At 45.0% G+C, this 8,153-nt stretch overlaps 1 long non-coding RNA gene across 1 annotated transcript in view; it reads left to right on the top strand.

Moving 5' to 3' along the window:
- Positions 1-8,055: 8,055 nt before the first annotated feature.
- The window catches only part of LOC126997482 (uncharacterized), a 13,952-nt gene continuing 13,854 nt past the window's right edge, over positions 8,056-8,153 (top strand). The window contains exon 1 of the long non-coding RNA XR_007752148.1: positions 8,056-8,153. This exon is cut by the window's right edge and continues 49 nt beyond it. This is a non-coding gene — a long non-coding RNA (uncharacterized LOC126997482).

Below are 8,153 nucleotides of genomic sequence, written 5' to 3'. Positions count from 1 at the left end.
TCCAACCAGCAACATCTCCATGAAACTGAATCAAGGCCTGTTACCAGCTTAGTCCAAGACTGCCAACTTCGGCTATATGGGCACGTGGCGCGTCTCCCGGTTGTCGATCCTGCTCACAGGGTTGTTTCTGTACGAGACAACCCTGAGTGGAGGAAACCAATGAAACGCCCATTTAACTCATGGCTGGGTTAAGTCAACCGATCCTGCCGGGAGGGACTTGGGATGGATCAACAAAGGGCAACGAAAGACGAAAGATTCAAGCAGTTAAACTTGCATTCTCTAGAAAGGCGAAGGGTGCATGGAGACATGATCGAGGTTTATAAATGGATGAAGGGCTTTAATAAGGGAGACATTCATAAGGTTTTGTTGGTAAGAGAACCGGGTAGGACACGAAGTAATGGGTTTAAACTGGATAAATTCAGATTCAACAGGGACATAGGCAAAAATTGGTTTACTAACAGGGTGGTGGATGAGTGGAATAGGCTTAGCAGTCATGTGGTGAGTGCCAATACAATTGTCACATTCAAAAATAGACTAGATAAATTCATGGAGAGCGATATTAGGTGGGGTTAGATACACGGGAGCTTAGGGTCAAAGGAGCTGCCTTGTACAGGCCTACCGGCCTCTTGTAGACTCCTGCGTTCTTATGTTCTTATGTTCTTAACTGCGTGAGAGGGGAGATTTCTCGGGAGGACCGCCGGGAGTATGGGTGGCGAGTGAGTGAAGCGATGCGCCCCCGAGATTATGCTCCCCATTAGTTACACCAAGTAACAGGTAGGACGCTTTCAACCATCAATAACTCTCCACCACCCCTACAGCTATCGACTGCCAGGATACAGTCTCTGCATCGTGATCAGTAGAGGGAGCTGTTTCATCACTGCGGGTTACCAGCTACCACCACTACCACTGATTCCCCTTCAAAAATCTTGCCTTGGAGAGCTTTGCGTCCCCAGCCCCGCCGATCGATACATTAAATCAGTTGACACTCCCTTGAGACGCCTCCATACGCCCACACCAGGATTCCACTGAAGTATGATGAATCTCCGCATGCTGGAGCTCGATCCCTGCTATTCAAGAGCTAGACGGGACATCTTTCCTGACTGCATATAAGTCATATAGTTTTTTTTTTTTTCTTTTAGGTGCTGCCTGTTGCGCCGGTAGGCTGTCTTGAGAGGCCTCTTCGACGGCCCCGCAGCCCGTTAGTGGCGCAGGATGACTTTTATTTATAGTGGCTGCCGTGATGTATGACTTGCTTGACCCATGCTGCTCTTGACCGGTGCTCCTCTTGACCGAAGTCACTGAAGTTAGGGTTGATTGAAGGTCTGGGCAGCATGTGGGTAATCTTCCGCCACTCGACGATGGTTTGAAAAATCAGCGTGTTTTGATGGGACTCGAACCTAGTCCACGCTTACCACGCCCGCACGCTGACCACTCGGCCACCGCCTTCCCGTGTGAGCCCGGTACTATCCCTGGTTAGAGATTCACCTGAAAACGAATAATTTCACGAGGGTCCTGAAACGCGTGATCTCATACCATGGTGTTATTAATCCATTATTCTGCTTGAGCAGTGTCACTTGGTGAGCAGCGGTCACTTGTTCATCGCGGTACGTATACGTGCAGCGTCGAACAAGAAACTTCTCGCACAAGAATCATTAGCAGGGCGAGATATGTTGATCTCTTGGTGGAGGGTTCAGAGTGGACCCAGCCAGCAGGCCAGACGCTGTCCACGTCTTCGGCTCGGCATATTACTTATAGGATGCTCTGGAAACCACGCGCCACCCTTGGCAACGGTCCGAGGCAGCGGCGGCAGCAAGACGTGAAATACTCGATAACCATTTTTATCCTGCGACGCCGATCTAGCACAGTGTTTGTGCTATTAACACTTGTTCTAAGTTTAGGTGTGAGGAAGTAGGAGGCGGCGGACTCTTCTGGCAGCTCTTCCTGGATAAATCTGTCAGTGATAAGAAAATGTGCTGAAAAATATTGGTATTCGAGAATATTTTATAACCTGAATATCATTTGCAATACTTTTCAGCATCCTTAGATGTAGTCGTAGACGTTATTGCGAAATACGTTTATTACGTATGTAAATCTATATTTTCTTATTCCTTAGATCTCAAAATGTATTCATACCTGCTCTCTTATGTATATTTACTTTGCATCTTCCACCCACATCTTCGTTCCATTTGCAATATTTTAGTATATCACCTCTCACCTCTCCTCTTTCCTCGCCGCCTCGTCTTTCTCTCACGACATCTCCAATATCCTCACTTTCCTTCACGCCCCGAACACTGGTCTTTCATTCGCTTGCTGCTCTCCCGCGTGGCAGCCTTTCGAGCACCATCAAGGGTTTGTCTCATGTTATTTATTTCATTTATTTCCACCCCTATTTTATTATTAGTCTTTTTTGTTTTGGTGCTCCAGCCTCCACAAATTGTGAGATGATCCCCATGAGCCGCTTCTCTCCCTTGAGACGTGAGGGCGATGTTAAGGAGCTTGTTCACGTGGGTACGCTGGAGGATGAGAAGAAATGAAGAAGAATGAGCAGCTTGGCGAGACTTGTTCCTCCTCGGCTCCTCCGTCCATTGGATGCTGCAGGCGCCGTGACGAAGGCTCTTGACACCGGCAGTAGCATCATATTTGAGCCAATCAGTTAGAAATCTCTGCCGGCACTTTGTCGTTCACAGAAGAGCCTGGTGCTTGATACGCCAGACTGCCTCACCACGCATCACTTGCTGTAACGCCTCACTCCGCCCAGCGCTTCACTCATGACCCGCTGCGTCTCGCCGCGCCCTTCTCTTCCACTCAGGGGAAAGAATGGGATTTTTATATCGACATATATTGCTGTTTGATTTCCTGAACTCAGACAATACTTCGGAAGGCAAGTGAGCCGTTTAAAGGCGTAGTTGTTAAGCTACGTACGTGGTTAGGTGTGAAGCACGTTACCTTCTCTATTTCTTTATCGAGGGAAGTCCTCATCAAAACAATGAAAAAAAAAAAACATGATATAAATCGTTACTGGTATAAAATTTGTATGAAGAAACTACTTTTACTCTTCTTGATTACTTATGTTATGACTCCACCTTTCCCAGACCAAGAGTTTTCGACAAAGGCAAAGGTAATTTTCAGTAAAAACATGGCAATTGATGAATTTAAAGAAAAAACGGAAAGGACTATAAAAATAGATAGAAGGTTGCCCTTTGATGACACACATTTCCGAAGATACCACTCTGAAAAGTGTCACGTTGCCGCAGAGTGCGTGTGTTGCATTTGTGGTGTTATTCTGATATTTTGTTTGCGATTTTTAGAACAGAGAGAGAGAGAGAGAGAGAGAGAGAGAGAGAGAGAGAGAGAGAGAGAGAGAGAGAGAGAGAGAGAGAGAGAGAGAGAGAGAGAGAGAGAGAGAGAGAGAGAGAGAGAGAGAGAGAATATAGTGAAAGAGAAATTGTAGCTAGAGAAATTGTAGTGAAATTGTAGTGTGGTATGGATGGAAAAAGTCCGTTGAGGGATGGGCTGCGGGATTGGCGAGGGCAGACAGAAAATCACAAAGGACACCGGTGAATGGCTGTGGAAAAGTGTGTGTGTGTGTGTGTGTGTGTGTGTGTGTGTGTGTGTGTGTGTGTGTGTGTGTGTGTGTGCGTGCGTAGGAGTGCAATGCGTTTTCATCCTGTGCTACTCTCAAAGATCAATATCAGAAAGAACATGAAAGGCGAGCTACCCCGAGCTAAAAATGTGAATACAGAGGAAGGACGGTGCGGAGCCGTTGTGATGCAGGAGTCACTGGAGGAGACGGAGTGAAGACGAACTTATAGAGATTCACCGTCGGTTAGTCGGTGAATGATGAGGTTTGATGTTTACAGGCACGAGGGTCAGAAGGGCAATGTAGAAACCCAACAGTGGGGGGGAAGAGGAGAATGTTATCAGAGACGTCTTCTAGTCCCTCCGTGAAAAAGGTCTAAAGTCAGGGAGACGCTGCTGTGAACGCGTGCCCTTCGAGCGACAACGAGAAGTGGCTGAAGGAGCGTCATTAGTAAGGAGGAGCAAATTGATGTTGTGAAATCGAAGGCGCTGCTGTCCCACGGGATGTTGGATGGATTGAGGTGATAAAAAAATGTCAGGTATACATTTGTCGTTGATCCGTATAATCCGCGTCCGCATCCGCGTATAATAAATCAGTGTCCGTGTGTCCGTGCTGTGTACACCCGTATTTCCGGAAAGGCGACGTGGAAGGTATTATGTTGAGGTGGCTGTTTCAATCACGCGACCAGCCACTTTGATCTTGAATAGAGGCCATCGAAATATCAAAAACGGAAGGTAAAGACACTACTTATTTATTTTTCAAAAGCGTAGCAACCATGGAACATACGTGGAGGAAAAAGTAAACGAGAAGTGGGAGGCAGCATGGCAGAGGCAACGGCTGGTTATGTGCTTGAAGTATGATTGCACACACTGTACCCTGAAAGAAACGATGGAAAATTTTACCAATAATCTTTTCTTGACTCGAAAGCGGCTCTTTATTATAAGGCTCTGGTGCAGGAAACACGAAAGTACAGTGATTCCAAATAATGAGTATCCAAAGAAATATAAAAGAACAATGTTGCAATCCTTCATTCGTGTTTATTTAATGTAAAATCACTGTAGATATTGTTTGTGACTGGCTTCCGGATCTTTTTAGGGGGGCTTCGTGGTGCAGTGGTTAGCACACTCGGCTCACAATCGAGGGAGCCCGGGTTCGATTCCCTGGCGGAAAGGAAAATTTGGGGCGGCTTCCAATACCCTACGCCCCTGTTCACCCAGCAGTGAATGGGTACCAGGTATCAATCGGAGGTTGTGTCCCGTCTCCTGGCATCTGTTCCCTTCTCCTATAATTCCTTCCCCTTCTGTCTCTCTCCGGCATATGATCACAGACGTTGCGCCGACTAAACGAAACTTTCCAACTTTTTTCCGGATCTTTTAAGCCCTGCAGTAACCAGTAGAGCTTCCTTGGTCTCCGTGATACTAAAAATCTCTCACTGCAAGATCTTTCACGAATACGAACCAGAACGCGGACAAAATTAATATCTGTAGCGAACACTTTTTTTCTGCAGTGTAGTAGCTCAACCAAGTAACGTATCCACGGTAACAAATTGAGTTTCTGGTAGCAAGTGCGTGGTGGTGCCAGTCCGTGCCGGCAGGAAACAAGAGCAGTGACGCTTGTTGTATATTAGTATGCAGTGGGCTACTCTATATATATCTGACACGCTCTTTGTCTACACACACACACACACACACACACACCACCACCACCACCACCACCATCACCATCATCATCATCATCATCATCATCTTGGTCATCGTTGCCGTCATCATTATCATCGCTGTCATCGTCTTCGCTGCGTCATCGTGTTGTCGTTTTCACCATGGTCGTCGTTGTCATCGCTGCCGCCACCCTTGTCACCGTTGCCTAGGTGTTGGCACTTGACTTCCTTAATTTGTCAACGTAATTGCCTCATTAAAATTCAGAGGAATCCATTTAGGGCGCCTTCATTCGCACGACCACCTTTGATGCCGAGGGTAATTACCTGGGCTGATTTTTTATCTTTGAGATTCTTGCCACTGATGAAAGTAAATTGATGTTGCTGATAGGAGTAGCAGCAGCAGTACTAATAATGATGATGTTAATAATAATAATAATAATAATAATAATAATAATAATAATAATAATAATAATAATAATAATAATAATAATAATAATAATAATAATAATCATAATAATATTTTTTACACTTTCCTGCCCCCGGGGAGGTCAAGACATTCCTTTCCTACTCACGCGTGCTGGTTATTAAAACTTTGTGACCTTATTTTTTTTTTTTTTAATTGTTACAGTTATCGTTGTTGTGAATATTGTGTTACATGTAAGGGTTTTGTTGTGGTTGTTGCTGTTGCTGTTGTTTACTTTTCTATTGTTACTGTTGTTATTCTTGTTTTTTATGCTGTTGCAAGAGGTACGTACTGTTGCTGCTGCCGTGGTTATTACTGGTATTTTTTGGTGTTGGTAAAAACTGTGTTGAAAGAATCATAAATCCCTCAAGTATTTTTTATTTTTTTCCGCATCTTTTCTCGTCTGGCTCAAGATCTTTCTAAGGATGTAATCTAGATAACGGCGAGTCCGTACGGGTGTAGGCACTCAAACGTGCACATCATTTAAATATTTTTGCCATTTTTTGCTCTATTTTCGCGAGGCTCCTGGTTCAAGAAATTGCAAATTATATGCTTCGCAGGATCAAATGATCTCCAGTTGAGGAAAAATCAGCTTCGTCATTTCGTGTGCCGGCCCGCAGACTCGTACACTGACTCGCTATTACGAAATGATAGAGCTGCCGGAATTCCCATCACTCGTTGATCTCGTGTCGTAATTTCTTGGAAAATAGACTAATAAGTGCATCGTATTGGGGGGGGGAAGATTGCTCCCTCTTGCACGAGGGAGCACGGGCCTTTGCCAAAGGCAGGGAACCGACAGACCGATTCTATCGGCGATCGAAATCTAGCCGACCAAGTCGGTCTGTCGACGAGGACTGGCGTGTCTCTAAAAAGTGCATCGTATTGAAACATACCAAAACTTATTGGCCTTCATAATAATGATCAAGAAAATAGAGAATGAGCGATATAACTATAAAATGCATGTGGTTGTTGGCATATTTTTTTTCATATCATTTTTATGTCGCTTCATATTTAGAGATGAAACATATTTTCTTTGCTAACTAGATAACCTTCCACAGTACTCTACTCCGAAGAAAGCAGCGTAATAGACATTTTAGTATTATTAGTGTTTACCATCGAATACTACGTTTTCTTTAACCCGCAGCAGCAGCAAAATCCAGATTCTCTGTCCGCTTTTTAAGGGTGACTCTTACATAAACTGTACACAGGCAGCGGTTTCCTACAGAGGAACATTAACATTGTACTTCTTCATTCAATCCTTATCACATATTCCTGCCGTTGTATGTATTTCCTGGGCATAGGGTGGAGGGTTACTGTTTAAGTGGGACCTGTTGAGAGACTATTTAGGTTTGTTGTATTCTTTGCTCGGAAGGATTTACCAATTTTCTTTTTACCTCCCTACTTCCTTTCACTTAAGCAGATATTGGGTACCATTTTAATTTTATTCAAGCGATACTCAAAGCATTATTAGGTTTACTAAAGGTGTCGTGGATAAATGCAATTAAATGTTACTATGCTAATTCGATACTATAGTTGTCATACTCATACTGCACTGTGATGAAAAGTTTAATGCAGAAGAAAAGTTGTGGTTTTAGTTGAGCCGATCTCCACTCTACCCTTCCCCCCTTTCCTTCTCTTTCCCCCATCCCTTATTTTCCCTTATTGTGTGGGGGTTGAGTTGGGGGAAAGGGACAGTGTTTGTGTCTTGAAGGGGGGGTGAGGGGGGCGAGGCGGACATGGAAGCTGGGGATTATAGGAAGATAGGACGGGAAGGGAGAGGGGCGAGGAAAGGCAGAGTAGACGAGATAGAAGGATTGAGAGAGAGAGAGAGAGAGAGAGAGAGAGAGAGAGAGAGAGAGAGAGAGAGAGAGAGAGAGAGAGAGAGAGAGAGAGAGAGAGAGAGAGAGAGAGAGAGAGATAATGAACTGAGAGGAGGAAAGTTAAAGCAAAAGGCATGTTAGGAAGAGAAGAGGATGTAAGAATGGAAGGAAGTGACGGGGTGCGTGAAGGAGAGGAGAAAAAGCAGGAAAAGAGAATGATGGAGAAAGAGAAGAGGAGAAAGGCGGCAGAGAGTAAAGTGACGACCTCTTAGCCACCTTCCTGAGGCTCCGTCGCTACCATTGTGTCTGTTTCCTTCCCCCGTCAGCCGTCACACAAAAACAACTTCTCTCCCCAGCCCCATAGCTCTTCCTTCCTCCCTCTCCACGTTCCTCCCTCCCTCCTTCCCTCTCTTCCTCCCACGCACTCCTCTGCCCTCTAAAAACAAGGTGGTCTGAATAATAGGCCACTCCGTTTTTGTTATCACTACCCTTATCGCAGGTGGAGAATTACATGTTTATTTTGTTTATCACAGAACGACGGTGGGCCGAAGGAAGTGTTGGCGCGTTAATGTGCGGAAGTAGAGGAAGACATGAAGCGTAAGGAAGAGGAAGAGCTTGTGAGATGACCATAGG

Source organism: Eriocheir sinensis, chromosome 12, assembly GCF_024679095.1.
Source record: "Eriocheir sinensis breed Jianghai 21 chromosome 12, ASM2467909v1, whole genome shotgun sequence".
Lineage (NCBI taxonomy): Eukaryota > Metazoa > Arthropoda > Malacostraca > Decapoda > Varunidae > Eriocheir > Eriocheir sinensis.
This window is presented reverse-complemented; position numbering and strand designations above follow the sequence as displayed.